This window comes from Mesoplodon densirostris, chromosome 16 (genome assembly GCF_025265405.1).
Source record: "Mesoplodon densirostris isolate mMesDen1 chromosome 16, mMesDen1 primary haplotype, whole genome shotgun sequence".
NCBI lineage: Eukaryota > Metazoa > Chordata > Mammalia > Artiodactyla > Ziphiidae > Mesoplodon > Mesoplodon densirostris.
The window spans coordinates 422018-443459 of record NC_082676.1 but is presented as its reverse complement, the minus strand read 5'-3'; positions in this window follow the sequence as shown (position 1 = coordinate 443459).

Genomic DNA, 21442 nt, shown 5'->3' with positions numbered 1-21442 from the left:
TGACTCTCCTCCTAACTCTGGCCCTGCCATTATACATAACAATGGCTCTAAGGCTCGTCCTTACCAAGGACCTGACACTGTCCCTCACTAAGGCCCTGACACTACTTCAAACTCAAGCTCTGACATTATACGTAACAAAGGCTATGATGCTAACCCTAACTAAGGCCCTGACAGTGACCCTAACTAAGGCCTTGACACTATTCCTAACTAAGGCCCTAGCCCTAACCCTAGCCCTCCCCTATCCGATCCCCATCCCCATCCCCATCCCCATCCGCATCCCCATCCCCAGTCCCTGATTCTGATCCTACAGAGGCCCTTATGCTCCTCCTAGGTCTTGCCCTGACACTGTCCCTACCAAAGGCCGTGATACTGGTCCCAAAGAAGGCCCAGGTGCTCTCGATAACTAAGGCCTTCAAAGTGTCCCTTGCTCCGTTCCTGACTTTATCCCTAGTCCGTAGTTAATGTCCTGCCTCTTACCCTACCTGAAGCCCTAATACTGTGCCTAACTAAGGCCCTGACTAGTCATCACTAAGGCCCTGACACTGTTTGTAAGTAAGGCCTGGAAGGTGTCCCTAATGCAGGCCCTGCTGCCGGCAATAACTAAAGGCCTAACACTATCCTGAGCTAATATACTGACCCATCTCGAACCAAGGTCCTGACACTATCCCTAAGTGAGCCCTGATGCTGGCCCTAAATAAAGCCGTGAGGCTGTCCCTAACACAGGCCCTGAAGCTATCCGTCACTGAGGCCTTGACACTCCACCTAACTCAGGCCCTGATCATGTCTTTAACTAAGACCGTAATGCTGATCCTACAGAGGCCCTGATGCTGCTCCTGAGTCATGCCCTGACAGTGTCCCCAGCTGAGGACCTGATGCTAGGCCTCACTCGGGCCCTGTCGCTCTCCCTACATCAGGCTCTGACACTGTCCCTACCTGAAGCCCTGACACTGGTTCTAAAGAAGGCCCCGATATTCTCAGTAACTAAGGTGTTGACACTCTACCTGGGTCATGTCCTGACAGTATACCTAGATCATAACTTATCCCTGTCTTTAGCTAAAGTCGAGCCTCTTATGGCAACTAAAGCCCTGATGCTGTGCTTAACTCAGGCCCTGAATTTAGCCCCAAGGCCGTGATACTGTCCCTAAGTAAGGCACTGATATTGTCCCTAAGTAAGTGCAGTACTCTCTTCCTAAGTCTGGCCCTGCAATTATATATAACAAAGGCTCTGACACTCGTCCTAACCAAGGCCCTGACACTGTCCCTCACTAAGGCCCTGACACTACTTCTAACTCAGGCCCTGACATTATACCTAACGAAGGCTCTGATGCTAACCCTAACTACGGGCCTGACAGTGACCCTAAGGAAGGCCTTGACACTATTCTTAGTAAGCCCCTAGCCCTAGCCCCAGCCCCAGCCCCAGTCCCAGCTCCTACCCCAGCTCCTACAGAGCCCTTTATGCTCCTCGTAGGCCTTGCCCTGACACTGTCCTTAACTAAGGCCTTGACACTACTACTAAGTCAGGCTGTGATACTGGCCCTATCTAAGTCCCTGACAGTGTTCCTTACTAATTGCCTGACTCTTCTCCTAACTCTGGCCCTGCCATTATACATAACAATGGGTCTAAGGCTCGTCCTTACCAAGAACCTGACACTGTCGCTCACGAAGGCCCTGACACTACTTCAAACTCAAGCTCTGACATTATACGTAACAAAGGCTATGATGCTAACCCTAACTAAGGCCCTGACAGTGACCCTAACGAAGGCCTTGACACTATTCCTAACTAAGGCCCTAGCCCTAACCCTAGCCCTCCCCTATCCGATCACCATCCCCATCCCCATCCCCATCCGCATCCCCATCCCCAGTCCCTGATGCTGATCCTACAGAGGCCCTTATGCTCCTCCTAGGTCTTGCCCTGACACTGTCCCTACCAAAGGCCGTGATACTGGTCCCAAAGAAGGCCCAGGTGCTCTCGATAACTAAGGCCTTCAAAGTGTCCCTTGCTCCGTTCCTGACTTTATCCCTAGTCCGTAGTTAATGCCCTGCCTCTTACCCTACCTGAAGTCCTAATACTGTGCCTAACTAAGGCCCTGACTAGTCATCACTAAGGCCCTGACACTGTTTGTAAGTAAGGCCTGGAAGGTGTCCCTAATGCAGGCCCTGCTGCCGGCAATAACTAAAGGCCTAACACTATCCTGAGCTAATATACTGACCCATCTCGAACCAAGGTCCTGACACTATCCCTAAGTGAGCCCTGATGCTGGCCCTAAATAAAGCCGTGAGGCTGTCCCTAACACAGGCCCTGAAGCTATCCGTCACCGAGGCCTTGACACTCCACCTAACTCAGGCCCTGATCATGTCTTTAACTAAGACCGTAATGCTGATCCTACAGAGGCCCTGATGCTGCTCCTGAGTCATGCCCTGACAGTGTCCCCAGCTAAGGATCTGATGCTAGGCCTCACTCGGGCCCTGTCGCTCACCGTACGTCAGGCTCTGACGCTGTCCCAACCTGAAGCCCTGACACTGGTTCTAAACAAGGCCCCGGTATTCTCAGTAACTAAGGTGTTGACACTCTACCTGGGTCATGTCCTGACAGTATACCTAGATCATAACTTATCTCTGTCTTTAGCTAAAGTCGAGCCTCTTATGGCAACTAAAGCCCTGATGCTATGCTTAACTCAGGCCCTGAATTTAGCCGCAAGGCCGTGATACTGTCCCTAAGTAAGGCACTGATATTGTCCCTAAGTAAGTGCAGTACTCTCTTCCTAAGTCTGGCCCTGCAATTATATATAACAAAGGCTCTGACGCTCGTGCTAACCAAGGCCCTGACACTGTCCCTCGCTAAGCCTTGACACTACTTCTAACTCAGGCCCTGACATTATACCTAACGAAGGCTCTGATGCTAACCCTAACTAAGGCCCTGCCAGTGACACTGACTAAGGCCTTGACACTATTCCTAAGTAAGCCCCTAGCCCTAGCCCCAGCCCCAGCCCCAGTCCCAGCTCCTGCCCCAGCTCCTACAGAGCCCTTTATGCTCCTCGTAGGCCTTGCCCTGACACTGTCCTTAACTAAGGCCTTGACACTACTACTAAGTCAGGCTGTGATACTGGCCCTATCTAAGTCCCTGACAGTGTTCCTTACTAATTGCCTGACTCTCCTCCTAACTCTGGCCCTGCCATTATACATAACAATGGCTCTAAGGCTCGTCCTTACCAAGGACCTGACACTGTCCCTCACTAAGGCCCTGACACTACTTCAAACTCAAGCTCTGACATTATACGTAACAAAGGCTATGATGCTAACCCTAACTAAGGCCCTGACAGTGACCCTAACTAAGGCCTTGACACTATTCCTAACTAAGGCCCTAGCCCTAACCCTAGCCCTCCCCTATCCGATCACCATCCCCATCCCCATCCCCATCCGCATCCCCATCCCCATCCCCAGTCCCTGATGCTGATCCTACAGAGGCCCTTATGCTCCTCCTAGGTCTTGCCCTGACACTGTCCCTACCAAAGGCCGTGATACTGGTCCCAAAGCAGGCCCAGGTGCTCTCGATAACTAAGGCCTTCAAAGTGTCCCTTGCTCCGTTCCTGACTTTATCCCTTGTCCGTAGTTAATGTCCTGCCTCTTACCCTACCTGAAGCCCTAATACTGTGCCTAACTAAGGCCCTGACTAGTCATCACTAAGGCCCTGACACTGTTTGTAAGTAAGGCCTGGAAGGTGTCCCTAATGCAGGCCCTGCTGCCGGCAATAACTAAAGGCCTAACACTATCCTGAGCTAATATACTGACCCATCTCGAACCAAGGTCCTGACACTATCCCTAAGTGAGCCCTGATGCTGGCCCTAAATAAAGCCGTGAGGCTGTCCCTAACACAGGCCCTGAAGCTATCCGTCACTGAGGCCTTGACACTCCACCTAACTCAGGCCCTGATCATGTCTTTAACTAAGACCGTAATGCTGATCCTACAGAGGCCCTGATGCTGCTCCTGAGTCATGCCCTGACAGTGTCCCCAGCTGAGGACCTGATGCTAGGCCTCACTCGGGCCCTGTCGCTCTCCCTACATCAGGCTCTGACGCTGTCCCTACCTGAAGCGTACCCTGACACTGGTTCTGAAGAAGGCCCCGATATTCTCAGTAACTAATGTGTTGACACTATACCTGGGTCATGTCCTGACAGTATACCTAGATCATAACTTATCCCTGTCTTTAGCTAAAGTCGAGCCTCTTATGGCAACTAAAGCCCTGATGCTATACTTAACTCAGGCCCTGAATTTAGCCCCAAGGCCGTGATACTGTACCTAACTAAAGCACTGATATTGCCCCTAAGTAAGGGCAGTACTCTCTTCCAAACTCTGGCCCTTCAATTATATATAACAAAGGCTCTGACGTTCGTCCTAACCAAGGCCCTGACACTGTCCCTCACTAAGGCCCTGACACTACTTCTAACTCAGGCCGTGACATTATACCTAACGAAGACTCTGATGCTAATCCTAACTACGACCCTGACAGTGACCCTAACTAAGGCCTTGACACTATTCCTAACTAAGGCCCTAGCCCTAACCCTAGCCCTAGCCCTCCGCTACCTGATCCCCATCCCCATCCCCATCCCCAGTCCCTGATGCTGATCCTACAAAGGCCCTTATGCTCCTCCTAGGTCTTGCCCTGACACTGTCCCTACCAAAGGCCGTGATACTGGTCCCAAAGCAGGCCCAGGTGCTCTCGATAACTAAGGCCTTCAAAGTGTCCCTTGCTCCGTTCCTGACTTTATCCCTTGTCCGTAGTTAATGTCCTGCCTCTTACCCTACCTGAAGCCCTAATACTGTGCCTAACTAAGGCCCTGACTAGTCATCACTAAGGCCCTGACACTGTTTGTAAGTAAGGCCTGGAAGGTGTCCCTAATGCAGGCCCTGCTGCCGGCAATAACTAAAGGCCTAACACTATCCTGAGCTAATATACTGACCCATCTCGAACCAAGGTCCTGACACTATCCCTAAGTGAGCCCTGATGCTGGCCCTAAATAAAGCCGTGAGGCTGTCCCTAACACAGGCCCTGAAGCTATCCGTCACTGAGGCCTTGACACTCCACCTAACTCAGGCCCTGATCATGTCTTTAACTAAGACCGTAATGCTGATCCTACAGAGGCCCTGATGCTGCTCCTGAGTCATGCCCTGACAGTGTCCCCAGCTGAGGACCTGATGCTAGGCCTCACTCGGGCCCTGTCGCTCTCCCTACATCAGGCTCTGACACTGTCCCTACCTGAAGCCCTGACACTGGTTCTAAAGAAGGCCCCGATATTCTCAGTAAGTAGTGTGTTGACACTATACCTGGGTCATGTCCTGACAGTATACCTAGATCATAACTTATCCCTGTCTTTAGCTGAAGTTGAGCCTCTTGTGGCAACTAAAGCCCTGATGCTATACTTAACTCAGGCCCTGAATTTAGCCCCAAGGCCGTGATTCTGTACCTAACTAAAGCACTGATATTGCCCCTAAGTAAGGGCAGTACTCTCTTCCTAACTCTGGCCCTGCAATTATATATAACAAAGGCTCTGACGTTCGTCCTAACCAAGACCCTGACACTGTCCCTCACTAAGGCCCTGACACTACTTCTAACTCAGGCCCTGACATGATACCTAACGAAGGCTCTGATGCTAACCCTAACTAAGACCCTGACAGTGACCCTAACTAAGACCTTGACACTATTCCTACCTAAGGCCCTAGCCCTAACCCTAGCCCTAGCCCTCCGCTACCCGATCCCCATCCCTATCCCCATCCCCATCCCCATCCCCAGTCCCTGATGCTGATCCTACAGAGGCCCTTATGCTCCTCCTAGGTCTTGCCCTGACACTGTCCCTACCAAAGGCCGTGATACTGGTCCCAAAGAAGGCCCAGGTGCTCTCGATAACTAAGGCCTTCAAAGTGTCCCTTGCTCCGTTCCTGACTTTATCCCTAGTGGGTAGTTAATGTCCTGCCTCTTACCCTACCTGAAGTCCTAATACTGTGCCTAACTAAGGCCCTGACTAGTCATCACTAAGGCCCTGACACTGTTTGTAAGTAAGGCCTGGAAGGTGTCCCTAATGCAGGCCCTGCTGCCGGCAATAACTAAAGGCCTAACACTATCCTGAGCTAATATACTGACCCATCTCGAACCAAGGTCCTGACACTATCCCTAAGTGAGCCCTGATGCTGGCCCTAAATAAAGCCGTGAGGCTGTCCCTAACACAGGCCCTGAAGCTATCCGTCACTGAGGCCTTGACACTCCACCTAACTCAGGCCCTGATCATGTCTTTAACTAAGACCGTAATGCTGATCCTACAGAGGCCCTGATGCTGCTCCTGAGTCATGCCCTGACAGTGTCCCCAGCTAAGGATCTGATGCTAGGCCTCACTCGGGCCCTGTCGCTCACCGTACGTCAGGCTCTGACGCTGTCCCAACCTGAAGCCCTGACACTGGTTCTAAACAAGGCCCCGGTATTCTCAGTAACTAAGGTGTTGACACTCTACCTGGGTCATGTCCTGACAGTATACCTAGATCATAACTTATCTCTGTCTTTAGCTAAAGTCGAGCCTCTTATGGCAACTAAAGCCCTGATGCTATGCTTAACTCAGGCCCTGAATTTAGCCGCAAGGCCGTGATACTGTCCCTAAGTAAGGCACTGATATTGTCCCTAAGTAAGTGCAGTACTCTCTTCCTAAGTCTGGCCCTGCAATTATATATAACAAAGGCTCTGACGCTCGTGCTAACCAAGGCCCTGACACTGTCCCTCGCTAAGCCTTGACACTACTTCTAACTCAGGCCCTGACATTATACCTAACGAAGGCTCTGATGCTAACCCTAACTAAGGCCCTGCCAGTGACACTGACTAAGGCCTTGACACTATTCCTAAGTAAGCCCCTAGCCCTAGCCCCAGCCCCAGCCCCAGTCCCAGCTCCTGCCCCAGCTCCTACAGAGCCCTTTATGCTCCTCGTAGGCCTTGCCCTGACACTGTCCTTAACTAAGGCCTTGACACTACTACTAAGTCAGGCTGTGATACTGGCCCTATCTAAGTCCCTGACAGTGTTCCTTACTAATTGCCTGACTCTCCTCCTAACTCTGGCCCTGCCATTATACATAACAATGGCTCTAAGGCTCGTCCTTACCAAGGACCTGACACTGTCCCTCACTAAGGCCCTGACACTACTTCAAACTCAAGCTCTGACATTATACGTAACAAAGGCTATGATGCTAACCCTAACTAAGGCCCTGACAGTGACCCTAACTAAGGCCTTGACACTATTCCTAACTAAGGCCCTAGCCCTAACCCTAGCCCTCCCCTATCCGATCACCATCCCCATCCCCATCCCCATCCGCATCCCCATCCCCAGTCCCTGATGCTGATCCTACAGAGGCCCTTATGCTCCTCCTAGGTCTTGCCCTGACACTGTCCCTACCAAAGGCCGTGATACTGGTCCCAAAGAAGGCCCAGGTGCTCTCGATAACTAAGGCCTTCAAAGTGTCCCTTGCTCCGTTCCTGACTTTATCCCTAGTCCATAGTTAATGTCCTGCCTCTTACCCTACCTGAAGTCCTAATACTGTGCCTAACTAAGGCCCTGACTAGTCATCACTAAGGCCCTGACACTGTTTGTAAGTAAGGCCTGGAAGGTGTCCCTAATGCAGGCCCTGCTGCCGGCAATAACTAAAGGCCTAACACTATCCTGAGCTAATATACTGACCCATCTCGAACCAAGGTCCTGACACTATCCCTAAGTGAGCCCTGATGCTGGCCCTAAATAAAGCCGTGAGGCTGTCCCTAACACAGGCCCTGAAGCTATCCGTCACTGAGGCCTTGACACTCCACCTAACTCAGGCCCTGATCATGTCTTTAACTAAGACCGTAATGCTGATCCTACAGAGGCCCTGATGCTGCTCCTGAGTCATGCCCTGACAGTGTCCCCAGCTGAGGACCTGATGCTAGGCCTCACTCGGGCCCTGTCGCTCTCCCTACATCAGGCTCTGACGCTGTCCCTACCTGAAGCGTACCCTGACACTGGTTCTAAAGAAGGCCCCGATATTCCCAGTAACTAATGTGTTGACACTATACCTGGGTCATGTCCTGACAGTATACCTAGATCATAACTTATCCCTGTCTTTAGCTAAAGTCGAGCCTCTTATGGCAACTAAAGCCCTGATGCTATACTTAACTCAGGCCCTGAATTTAGCCCCAAGGCCGTGATACTGTACCTAACTAAAGCACTGATATTGCCCCTAAGTAAGGGCAGTACTCTCTTCCAAACTCTGGCCCTGCAATTATATATAACAAAGGCTCTGACGTTCGTCCTAACCAAGGCCCTGACACTGTCCCTCACTAAGGCCCTGACACTACTTCTAACTCAGGCCGTGACATTATACCTAACGAAGACTGTGATGCTAATCCTAACTACGACCCTGACAGTGACCCTAACTAAGGCCTTGACACTATTCCTAACTAAGGCCCTAGCCCTAACCCTAGCCCTAGCCCTCCGCTACCTGATCCCCATCCCCATCCCCATCCCCAGTCCCTGATGCTGATCCTACAAAGGCCCTTATGCTCCTCCTAGGTCTTGCCCTGACACTGTCCCTACCAAAGGCCGTTTTACTGGTCCCAAAGAAGGCCCAGGTGCTCTCGATAACTAAGGCCTTCAAAGTGTCCCTTGCTCCGTTCCTGACTTTATCCCTTGTGCGTAGTTAATGTCCTGCCTCTTACCCTACCTGAAGCCCTAATACTGTGCCTAACTAAGGCCCTGACTAGTCATCACTAAGGCCCTGACACTGTTTGTAAGTAAGGCCTGGAAGGTGTCCCTAATGCAGGCCCTGCTGCCGGCAATAACTAAAGGCCTAACACTATCCTGAGCTAATATACTGACCCATCTCGAACCAAGGTCCTGACACTATCCCTAAGTGAGCCCTGATGCTGGCCCTAAATAAAGCCGTGAGGCTGTCCCTAACACAGGCCCTGAAGCTATCCGTCACTGAGGCCTTGACACTCCACCTAACTCAGGCCCTGATCATGTCTTTAACTAAGACCGTAATGCTGATCCTACAGAGGCCCTGATGCTGCTCCTGAGTCATGCCCTGACAGTGTCCCCAGCTGAGGACCTGATGCTAGGCCTCACTCGGGCCCTGTCGCTCTCCCTACATCAGGCTCTGACACTGTCCCTACCTGAAGCCCTGTCACTGGTTCTAAAGAAGGCCCCGATATTCTCAGTAAGTAGTGTGTTGACACTATACCTGGGTCATGTCCTGACAGTATACCTAGATCATAACTTATCCCTGTCTTTAGCTAAAGTTGAGCCTCTTGTGGCAACTAAAGCCCTGATGCTATACTTAACTCAGGCCCTGAATTTAGCCCCAAGGCCGTGATACTGTACCTAACTAAAGCACTGATATTGCCCCTAAGTAAGGGCAGTACTCTCTTCCTAACTCTGGCCCTGCAATTATATATAACAAAGGCTCTGACGTTCGTCCTAACCAAGACCCTGACACTGTCCCTCACTAAGGCCCTGACACTACTTCTAACTCAGGCCCTGACATGATACCTAACGAAGGCTCTGATGCTAACCCTAACTAAGACCCTGACAGTGACCCTAACTAAGACCTTGACACTATTCCTACCTAAGGCCCTAGCCCTAACCCTAGCCCTAGCCCTCCGCTACCCGATCCCCATCCCTATCCCCATCCCCATCCCCATCCCCAGTCCCTGATGCTGATCCTACAGAGGCCCTTATGCTCCTCCTAGGTCTTGCCCTGACACTGTCCCTACCAAAGGCCGTGATACTGGTCCCAAAGAAGGCCCAGGTGCTCTCGATAACTAAGGCCTTCAAAGTGTCCCTTGCTCCGTTCCTGACTTTATCCCTTGTCCGTAGTTAATGTCCTGCCTCTTACCCTACCTGAAGCCCTAATACTGTGCCTAACTAAGGCCCTGACTAGTCATCACTAAGGCCCTGACACTGTTTGTAAGTAAGGCCTGGAAGGTGTCCCTAATGCAGGCCCTGCTGCCGGCAATAACTAAAGGCCTAACACTATCCTGAGCTAATATACTGACCCATCTCGAACCAAGGTCCTGACACTATCCCTAAGTGAGCCCTGATGCTGGCCCTAAATAAAGCCGTGAGGCTGTCCCTAACACAGGCCCTGAAGCTATCCGTCACTGAGGCCTTGACACTCCACCTAACTCAGGCCCTGATCATGTCTTTAACTAAGACCGTAATGCTGATCCTACAGAGGCCCTGATGCTGCTCCTGAGTCATGCCCTGACAGTGTCCCCAGCTGAGGACCTGATGCTAGGCCTCACTCGGGCCCTGTCGCTCTCCCTACATCAGGCTCTGACGCTGTCCCTACCTGAAGCGTACCCTGACACTGGTTCTGAAGAAGGCCCCGATATTCTCAGTAACTAATGTGTTGACACTATACCTGGGTCATGTCCTGACAGTATACCTAGATCATAACTTATCCCTGTCTTTAGCTAAAGTCGAGCCTCTTATGGCAACTAAAGCCCTGATGCTATACTTAACTCAGGCCCTGAATTTAGCCCCAAGGCCGTGATACTGTACCTAACTAAAGCACTGATATTGCCCCTAAGTAAGGGCAGTACTCTCTTCCAAACTCTGGCCCTGCAATTATATATAACAAAGGCTCTGACGTTCGTCCTAACCAAGGCCCTGACACTGTCCCTCACTAAGGCCCTGACACTACTTCTAACTCATGCCGTGACATTATACCTAACGAAGACTCTGATGCTAATCCTAACTACGACCCTGACAGTGACCCTAACTAAGGCCTTGACACTATTCCTAACTAAGGCCCTAGCCCTAACCCTAGCCCTAGCCCTCCGCTACCTGATCCCCATCCCCATCCCCATCCCCAGTCCCTGATGCTGATCCTACAAAGGCCCTTATGCTCCTCCTAGGTCTTGCCCTGACACTGTCCCTACCAAAGGCCGTGATACTGGTCCCAAAGCAGGCCCAGGTGCTCTCGATAACTAAGGCCTTCAAAGTGTCCCTTGCTCCGTTCCTGACTTTATCCCTTGTCCGTAGTTAATGTCCTGCCTCTTACCCTACCTGAAGCCCTAATACTGTGCCTAACTAAGGCCCTGACTAGTCATCACTAAGGCCCTGACACTGTTTGTAAGTAAGGCCTGGAAGGTGTCCCTAATGCAGGCCCTGCTGCCGGCAATAACTAAAGGCCTAACACTATCCTGAGCTAATATACTGACCCATCTCGAACCAAGGTCCTGACACTATCCCTAAGTGAGCCCTGATGCTGGCCCTAAATAAAGCCGTGAGGCTGTCCCTAACACAGGCCCTGAAGCTATCCGTCACTGAGGCCTTGACACTCCACCTAACTCAGGCCCTGATCATGTCTTTAACTAAGACCGTAATGCTGATCCTACAGAGGCCCTGATGCTGCTCCTGAGTCATGCCCTGACAGTGTCCCCAGCTGAGGACCTGATGCTAGGCCTCACTCGGGCCCTGTCGCTCTCCCTACATCAGGCTCTGACACTGTCCCTACCTGAAGCCCTGACACTGGTTCTAAAGAAGGCCCCGATATTCTCAGTAAGTAGTGTGTTGACACTATACCTGGGTCATGTCCTGACAGTATACCTAGATCATAACTTATCCCTGTCTTTAGCTAAAGTTGAACCTCTTGTGGCAACTAAAGCCCTGATGCTATACTTAACTCAGGCCCTGAATTTAGCCCCAAGGCCGTGATACTGTACCTAACTAAAGCACTGATATTGCCCCTAAGTAAGGGCAGTACTCTCTTCCTAACTCTGGCCCTGCAATTATATATAACAAAGGCTCTGACGTTCGTCCTAACCAAGACCCTGACACTGTCCCTCACTAAGGCCCTGACACTACTTCTAACTCAGGCCCTGACATGATACCTAACGAAGGCTCTGATGCTAACCCTAACTAAGACCCTGACAGTGACCCTAACTAAGACCTTGACACTATTCCTACCTAAGGCCCTAGCCCTAACCCTAGCCCTAGCCCTCCGCTACCCGATCCCCATCCCTATCCCCATCCCCATCCCCATCCCCAGTCCCTGATGCTGATCCTACAGAGGCCCTTATGCTCCTCCTAGGTCTTGCCCTGACACTGTCCCTACCAAAGGCCGTGATACTGGTCCCAAAGAAGGCCCAGGTGCTCTCGATAACTAAGGCCTTCAAAGTGTCCCTTGCTCCGTTCCTGACTTTATCCCTTGTCCGTAGTTAATGTCCTGCCTCTTACCCTACCTGAAGCCCTAATACTGTGCCTAACTAAGGCCCTGACTAGTCATCACTAAGGCCCTGACACTGTTTGTAAGTAAGGCCTGGAAGGTGTCCCTAATGCAGGCCCTGCTGCCGGCAATAACTAAAGGCCTAACACTATCCTGAGCTAATATACTGACCCATCTCGAACCAAGGTCCTGACACTATCCCTAAGTGAGCCCTGATGCTGGCCCTAAATAAAGCCGTGAGGCTGTCCCTAACACAGGCCCTGAAGCTATCCGTCACTGAGGCCTTGACACTCCACCTAACTCAGGCCCTGATCATGTCTTTAACTAAGACGTAATGCTGATCCTACAGAGGCCCTGATGCTGCTCCTGAGTCATGCCCTGACAGTGTCCCCAGCTAAGGACCTGATGCTAGGCCTCACTCGGGCCCTGTCGCTCTCCCTACATCAGGCTCTGATGCTGTCCCTACCTGAAGCGTACCCTGACACTGGTTCTAAAGAAGGCCCCGATATTCTCAGTAAGTAGTGTGTTGACACTATACCTGGGTCATGTCCTGACAGTATACCTAGATCATAACTTATCCCTGTCTTTAGCTAAAGTTGAGCCTCTTGTGGCAACTGAAGCCCTGATGCTGTGCTTAACTCAGGCCCTGAATTTAGCCCCAAGGCCGTGATACTGTACCTAACTAAAGCACTGATATTGCCCCTAAGTAAGGGCAGTACTCTCTTCCTAACTCTGGCCCTGCAATTATATATAACAAAGGCTCTGTCGTTCGTCCTAACCAAGACCCTGACACTGTCCCTCACTAAGGTCCTGACACTACTTCTAACTCAGGCCCTGACATGATACCTAACGAAGGCTCTGATGCTAACCCTAACTAAGACCCTGACAGTGACCCTAACTAAGACCTTGACACTATTCCTACCTAAGGCCCTAGCCCTAACCCTAGCCCTAGCCCTCCGCTACCCGATCCCCATCCCTATCCCCATCCCCATCCCCATCCCCAGTCCCTGATGCTGATCCTACAGAGGCCCTTATGCTCCTCCTAGGTCTTGCCCTGACACTGTCCCTACCAAAGGCCGTGATACTGGTCCCAAAGAAGGCCCAGGTGCTCTCGATAACTAAGGCCTTCAAAGTGTCCCTTGCTCCGTTCCTGACTTTATCCCTAGTGGGTAGTTAATGTCCTGCCTCTCACCCTACCTGAAGTCCTAATACTGTGCCTAACTAAGGCCCTGACTAGTCATCACTAAGGCCCTGACACTGTTTGTAAGTAAGGCCTGGAAGGTGTCCCTAATGCAGGCCCTGCTGCCGGCAATAACTAAAGGCCTAACACTATCCTGAGCTAATATGCTGACCCATCTCGAACCAAGGTCCTGACACTATCCCTAAGTGAGCCCTGATGCTGGCCCTAAATAAAGCCGTGAGGCTGTCCCTAACACAGGCCCTGAAGCTATCCGTCACTGAGGCCTTGACACTCCACCTAACTCAGGCCCTGATCATGTCTTTAACTAAGACCGTAATGCTGATCCTACAGAGGCCCTGATGCTGCTCCTGAGTCATGCCCTGACAGTGTCCCCAGCTGAGGACCTGATGCTAGGCCTCACTCGGGCCCTGTCGCTCTCCCTACATCAGGCTCTGACGCTGTCCCTACCTGAAGCGTACCCTGACACTGGTTCTAAAGAAGGCCCCGATATTCTCAGTAACTAATGTGTTGACACTATACCTGGGTCATGTCCTGACAGTATACCTAGATCATAACTTATCCCTGTCTTTAGCTAAAGTTGAGCATGTTATGGCAACTAAAGCCCTGATGCTATACTTAACTCAGGCCCTGAATTTCGCCCCAAGGCCGTGATACTGTACCTAACTAAAGCACTGATATTGCCCCTAAGTAAGGGCAGTACTCTCTTCCGAACTCTGGCCCTTCAATTATATATAAGAAAGGCTCTGACGTTCGTCCTAACCAAGACCCTGACACTGTCCCTCACTAAGGCCCTGACACTACTTCTAACTCAGGCCCTGACATTATACCTAACGAAGGCTCTGATGCTAACCCTAACTAAGACGCTGACAGTGACCCTAACTAAGACCTTCACACTATTCCTAACTAAGGCCCTAGCCCTAACCCTAGCCCTAGCCCTCCGCTACCCGATCCCCATCCCTATCCCCATCCCCATCCCCATCCCCAGTCCCTGATGCTGATCCTACAGAGGCCCTTATGCTCCTCCTAGGTCTTGCCCTGACACTGTCCCTACCAAAGGCCGTGATACTGGTCCCAAAGAAGGCCCAGGTGCTCTCGATAACTAAGGCCTTCAAAGTGTCCCTTGCTCCGTTCCTGACTTCATCCCTAGTCCGTAGTTAATGTCCTGCCTCTTACCCTACCTGAAGCCCTAATACTGTGCCTAACTAAGGCCCTGACTAGTCATCACTAAGGCCCTGACACTGTTTGTAAGTAAGGCCTGGAAGGTGTCCCTAATGCAGGCCCTGCTGCCGGCAATAACTAAAGGCCTAACACTATCCTGAGCTAATATGCTGACCCATCTCGAACCAAGGTCCTGACACTATCCCTAAGTGAGCCCTGATGCTGGCCCTAAATAAAGCCGTGAGGCTGTCCCTAACACAGGCCCTGAAGCTATCCGTCACTGAGGCCTTGACACTCCACCTAACTCAGGCCCTGATCATGTCTTTTTTTTTTTTTTTTTTTTTGCGGTATGCGGGCCTCTCACTGTTGTGGCCTCCCCCGTTGCGGAGCACAGGCTCCGGACGCGCAGGCTCCGGACGCGCAGGCTCAGCGGCCATGGCTCACGGGCCCAGCCGCTCCGCGGCATATGGGATCCTCCCAGACCGGGGCACGAAACCGTATCCCCTGCATCGGCAGGCGGACTCTCAACCACTTGCGCCACCAGGGAGGCCCACCTGATCATGTCTTTAACTAAGACTGTAATGCTGATCCTACAGCGGCCCTGATGCTGCTCCTGAGTCATGCCCTGACAGTGTCCCCAGCTAAGGACCTGATGCTAGGCCTCACTCGGGCCCTGTCGCTCTCCCTACATCAGGCTCTGACGCTGTCCCTACCTGAAGCGTACCCTGACACTGGTTCTAAAGAAGGCCCCGATATTCTCAGTAAGTAGTGTGTTGACACTCTACCTGGGTCATGTCCTGACAGTATACCTAGATCATAACTTATCCCTGTCTTTAGCTAAAGTTGAGCCTCTTATGGCAACTAAAGCCCTGATGCTATACTTAACTCAGGCCCTGAATTTAGCCCCAAGGCCGTGATACTGTACCTAACTAAAGCACTGATATTGCCCCTAAGTAAGGGCAGTACTCTCTTCCTAACTCTGGCCCTGCAATTATATATAACAAAGGCTCTGACGTTCGTCCTAACCAAGGCCCTGACACTGTCCCTCACTAAGGCCCTGACACTACTTCTAACTCAGGCCCTGACATTATACCTAACGAAGACTCTGATGCTAATCCTAACTAAGACCCTGACAGTGACCCTAACTAAGGCCTTGACACTATTCCTAACTAAGGCCCTAGCCCTAACCCTAGCCCTAGCCCTCCGCTACCCGATCCCCATCCCTATCCCCATCCCCATCCCCATCCCCAGTCCCTGATGCTGATCCTACAGAGGCCCTTATGCTCCTCCTAGGTCTTGCCCTGACACTGTCCCTACCAAAGGCCGTGATACTGGTCCCAAAGCAGGCCCAGGTGCTCTCGATAACTAAGGCCTTCAAAGTGTCCCTTGCTCCGTTCCTGACTTTATCCCTAGTCCGTAGTTAATGTCCTGCCTCTTACCCTACCTGAAGCCCTAATACTGTGCCTAACTAAGGCCCTGACTAGTCATCACTAAGGCCCTGACACTGTTTGTAAGTAAGGCCTGGAAGGTGTCCCTAATGCAGGCCCTGCTGCCGGCAATAACTAAAGGCCTAACACTATCCTGAGCTAATATACTGACCCATCTCGAACCAAGGTCCTGACACTATCCCTAAGTGAGCCCTGATGCTGGCCCTAAATAAAGCCGTGAGGCTGTCCCTAACACAGGCCCTGAAGCTATCCGTCACTGAGGCCTTCACACTCCACCTAACTCAGGCCCTGATCATGTCTTTAACTAAGACCGTAATGCTGATCCTACAGAGGCCCTGATGCTGCTCCTGAGTCATGCCCTGACAGTGTCCCCAGCTGAGGACCTGATGCTAGGCCTCACTCGGGCCCTGTCGCTCTCCCTACATCAGGCTCTGACACTGTCCCTACCTGAAGCCCTGACACTGGTTCTAAAGAAGGCCCCGATATTCTCAGTAACTAAGGTGTTGACACTCTACCTGGGTCATGTCCTGACAGTATACCTAGATCATAACTTATCCCTGTCTTTAGCTAAAGTCGAGCCTCTTATGGCAACTAAAGCCCTGATGCTGTGCTTAACTCAGGCCCTGAATTTAGCCCCAAGGCCGTGATACTGTCCCTAAGTAAGGCACTGATATTGTCCCTAAGTAAGTGCAGTACTCTCTTCCTAAGTCTGGCCCTGCAATTATATATAACAAAGGCTCTGACGCTCGTCCTAACCAAGGCCCTGACACTACTTCTAACTCAGGCCGTGACATTATACCTAACGAAGGCTCTGATGCTAACCCTAACTAAGGCTTGACACTATTCCTAAGTAAGCCCCTAGCCCTAGCCCCAGCCCCAGCCCCAGTCCCAGCTCCTGCCCCAGCTCCTACAGAGCCCTTTATGCTCCTCGTAGGCCTTGCCCTGACACTGTCCTTAACTAAGGCCTTGACACTACTACTAAGTCAGGCTGTGATACTGGCCCTATCTAAGTCCCTGACAGTGTTCCTTACTAATTGCCTGACTCTCCTCCTAACTCTGGCCCTGCCATTATACATAACAATGGCTCTAAGGCTCGTCCTTACCAAGGACCTGACACTGTCCCTCACGAAGGCCCTGACACTACTTCAAACTCAAGCTCTGACATTATACGTAACAAAGGCTATGATGCTAACCCTAACTAAGGCCCTGACAGTGACCCTAACGAAGGCCTTGACACTATTCCTAACTAAGGCCCTAGCCCTAACCCTAGCCCTCCCCTATCCGATCACCATCCCCATCCCCATCCCCATCCCCAGTCCCTGATGCTGATCCTACAGAGGCCCTTATGCTCCTCCTAGGTCTTGCCCTGACACTGTCCCTACCAAAGGCCGTGATACTGGTCCCAAAGAAGGCCCAGGTGCTCTCGATAACTAAGGCCTTCAAAGTGTCCCTTGTTCCGTTCCTGACTTTATCCCTAGTCCGTAGTTAATGTCCTGCCTCTTACCCTACCTGAAGCCCTAATACTGTGCCTAACTAAGGCCCTGACTAGTCATCACTAAGGCCCTGACACTGTTTGTAAGTAAGGCCTGGAAGGTGTCCCTAATGCAGGCCCTGCTGCCGGCAATAACTAAAGGCCTAACACTATCCTGAGCTAATATACTGACCCATCTCGAACCAAGGTCCTGACACTATCCCTAAGTGAGCCCTGATGCTGGCCCTAAATAAAGCCGTGAGGCTGTCCCTAACACAGGCCCTGAAGCTATCCGTCACTGAGGCCTTGACACTCCACCTAACTCAGGCCCTGATCATGTCTTTAACTAAGACCGTAATGCTGATCCTACAGAGGCCCTGATGCTGCTCCTGAGTCATGCCCTGACAGTGTCCCCAGCTGAGGACCTGATGCTAGGCCTCACTCGGGCCCTGTCGCTCTCCCTACATCAGGCTCTGACACTGTCCCTACCTGAAGCCCTGACACTGGTTCTAAAGAAGGCCCCGATATTCTCAGTAACTAAGGTGTTGACACTCTACCTGGGTCATGTCCTGACAGTATACCTAGATCATAACTTATCCCTGTCTTTAGCTAAAGTCGAGCCTCTTATGGCAACTAAAGCCCTGATGCTATGCTTAACTCAGGCCCTGAATTTAGCCGCAAGGCCGTGATACTGTCCCTAAGTAAGGCACTGATATTGTCCCTAAGTAAGTGCAGTACTCTCTTCCTAAGTCTGGCCCTGCAATTATATATAACAAAGGCTCTGACGCTCGTCCTAACCAAGGCCCTGACACTGTCCCTCGCTAAGGCCCTGACACTACTTCTAACTCAGGCCCTGACATTATACCTAACGAAGGCTCTGATGCTAACCCTAACTACGGCCCTGACAGTGACCCTAACGAAGGCCTTGACACTATTCTTAGTAAGCCCCTAGCCCTAGCCCCAGCCCCAGCCCCAGTCCCAGCTCCTGCCCCAGCTCCTACAGAGCCCTTTATGCTCCTCGTAGGCCTTGCCCTGACACTGTCCTTAACTAAGGCCTTGACACTACTACTAAGTCAGGCTGTGATACTGGCCCTATCTAAGTCCCTGACAGTGTTCCTTACTAATTGCCTGACTCTCCTCCTAACTCTGGCCCTGCCATTATACATAACAATGGGTCTAAGGCTCGTCCTTACCAAGAACCTGACACTGTCCCTCACTAAGGCCCTGACACTACTTCAAATTCAAGCTCTGACATTATACGTAACAAAGGCTATGATGCTAACCCTAACTAAGGCCCTGACAGTGACCCTAACGAAGGCCTTGACACTATTCCTAACTAAGGCCCTAGCCCTCCCATATCCGATCACCATGCCCATCCCCATCACCAGTCCCTGATGCTGATCCTACAAAGGCCCTTATGCTCCTCCTAGGTCTTGCCCTGACACTGTCCCTACCAAAGGCCGTGATACTGGTCCCAAAGAAGGCCCAGGTGCTCTCGATAACTAAGGCCTTCAAAGTGTCCCTTGCTCCGTTCCTGACTTTATCCCTAGTCCGTAGTTAATGTCCTGCCTCTTACCCTACCTGAAGCCCTAATACTGTGCCTAACTAAGGTCCTGACTAGTCATCACTAAGGCCCTGACACTGTTTGTAAGTAAGGCCTGGAAGGTGTCCCTAATGCAGGCCCTGCTGCCGGCAATAACTAAAGGCCTAACACTATCCTGAGCTAATATACTGACCCATCTCGAACCAAGGTCCTGACACTATCCCTAAGTGAGCCCTGATGCTGGCCCTAAATAAAGCCGTGAGGCTGTCCCTAACACAGGCCCTGAAGCTATCCGTCACTGAGGCCTTGACACTCCACCTAACTCAGGCCCTGATCATGTCTTTAACTAAGACCGTAATGCTGATCCTACAGAGGCCCTGATGCTGCTCCTGAGTCATGCCCTGACAGTGTCCTCAGCTAAGGACCTGATGCTAGGCCTCACTCGGGCCCTGTCGCTCTCCCTACGTCAGGCTCTGACGCTGTCCCAACCTGAAGCCCTGACACTGGTTCTAAACAAGGCCCCGGTATTCTCAGTAACTAAGGTGTTGACACTCTACCTGGGTCATGTCCTGACAGTATACCTAGATCATAACTTATCCCTGTCTTTAGCTAAAGTCGAGCCTCTTATGGCAACTAAAGCCCTGATGCTATGCTTAACTCAGGCCCTGAATTTAGCCGCAAGGCCGTGATACTGTCCCTAAGTAAGGCACTGATATTGTCCCTAAGTAAGTGCAGTACTCTCTTCCTAAGTCTGGCCCTGCAATTATATATAACAAAGGCTCTGACGCTCGTCCTAACCAAGGCCCTGACACTACTTCTAACTCAGGCCGTGACATTATACCTACCGAAGGCTCTGATGCTAACCCTAACTAAGGCCTTGACACTATTCCTAAGTAAGCCCCTAGCCCTAGCCCCAGCCCCATCCCCAGTCCCAGCTCCTGCCCCAGCTCCTACAGAGCCCTTTATGCTCCTCGTAGGCCTTGCCCTGACACTGTCCTTAACTAAGGCCTTGACACTACTACTAAGTCAGGCTGTGATACTGGCCCTATCTAAGTCCCTGACAGTGTTCCTTACTAATTGCCTGACTCTCCTCCTAACTCTGGCCCTGCCATTATACATAACAATGGCTCTAAGGCTCGTCCTTACCAAGAACCTGACACTGTCCCTCACTAAGGCCCTGACACTACTTCAAACTCAAGCTCTGACATTATACGTAACAAAGGCTATGATGCTAACCCTAACTAAGGCCCTGACAGTGACCCTAACGAAGGCCTTGACACTATTCCTAACTAAGGCCCTAGCCCTAACCCTAGCCCTCCCCTATCCGATCACCATCCCCATCCCCATCCCCATCCGCATCCCCATCCCCAGTCCCTGATGCTGATCCTACAGAGGCCCTTATGCTCCTCCTAGGTCTTGCCCTGACACTGTCCCTACCAAAGGCCGTGATACTGGTCCCAAAGAAGGCCCAGGTGCTCTCGATAACTAAGGCGTTCAAAGTGTCCCTTGCTCCGTTCCTGACTTTATCCCTAGTCCGTAGTTAATGCCCTGCCTCTTACCCTACCTGAAGCCCTAATACTGTGCCTAACTAAGGCCCTGACTAGTCATCACTAAGGCCCTGACACTGTTTGTAAGTAAGGCCTGGAAGGTGTCCCTAATGCAGGCCCTGCTGCCGGCAATAACTAAAGGCCTAACACTATCCTGAGCTAATATACTGACCCATCTCGAACCAAGGTCCTGACACTATCCCTAAGTGAGCCCTGATGCTGGCCCTAAATAAAGCCGTGAGGCTGTCCCTAACACAGGCCCTGAAGCTATCCGTCACTGAGGCCTTGACACTCCACCTAACTCAGGCCCTGATCATGTCTTTAACTAAGACCGTAATGCTGATCCTACAGAGGCCCTGATGCTGCTCCTGAGTCATGCCCTGACAGTGTCCCCAGCTAAGGACCTGATGCTAGGCCTCACTCGGGCCCTGTCGCTCTCCGTACGTCAGGCTCTGACGCTGTCCCAACCTGAAGCCCTGACACTGGTTCTAAACAAGGCCCCGGTATTCTCAGTAACTAAGGTGTTGACACTCTACCTGGGTCATGTCCTGACAGTATACCTAGATCATAACTTATCTCTGTCTTTAGCTAAAGTCGAGCCTCTTATGGCAACTAAAGCCCTGATGCTATGCTTAACTCAGGCCCTGAATTTAGCCGCAAGGCCGTGATACTGTCCCTAAGTAAGGCACTGATATTGTCCCTAAGTAAGTGCAGTACTCTCTTCCTAAGTCTGGCCCTGCAATTATATATAACAAAGGCTCTGACGCTCGTGCTAACCAAGGCCCTGACACTGTCCCTCGCTAAGCCTTGACACTACTTCTAACTCAGGCCCTGACATT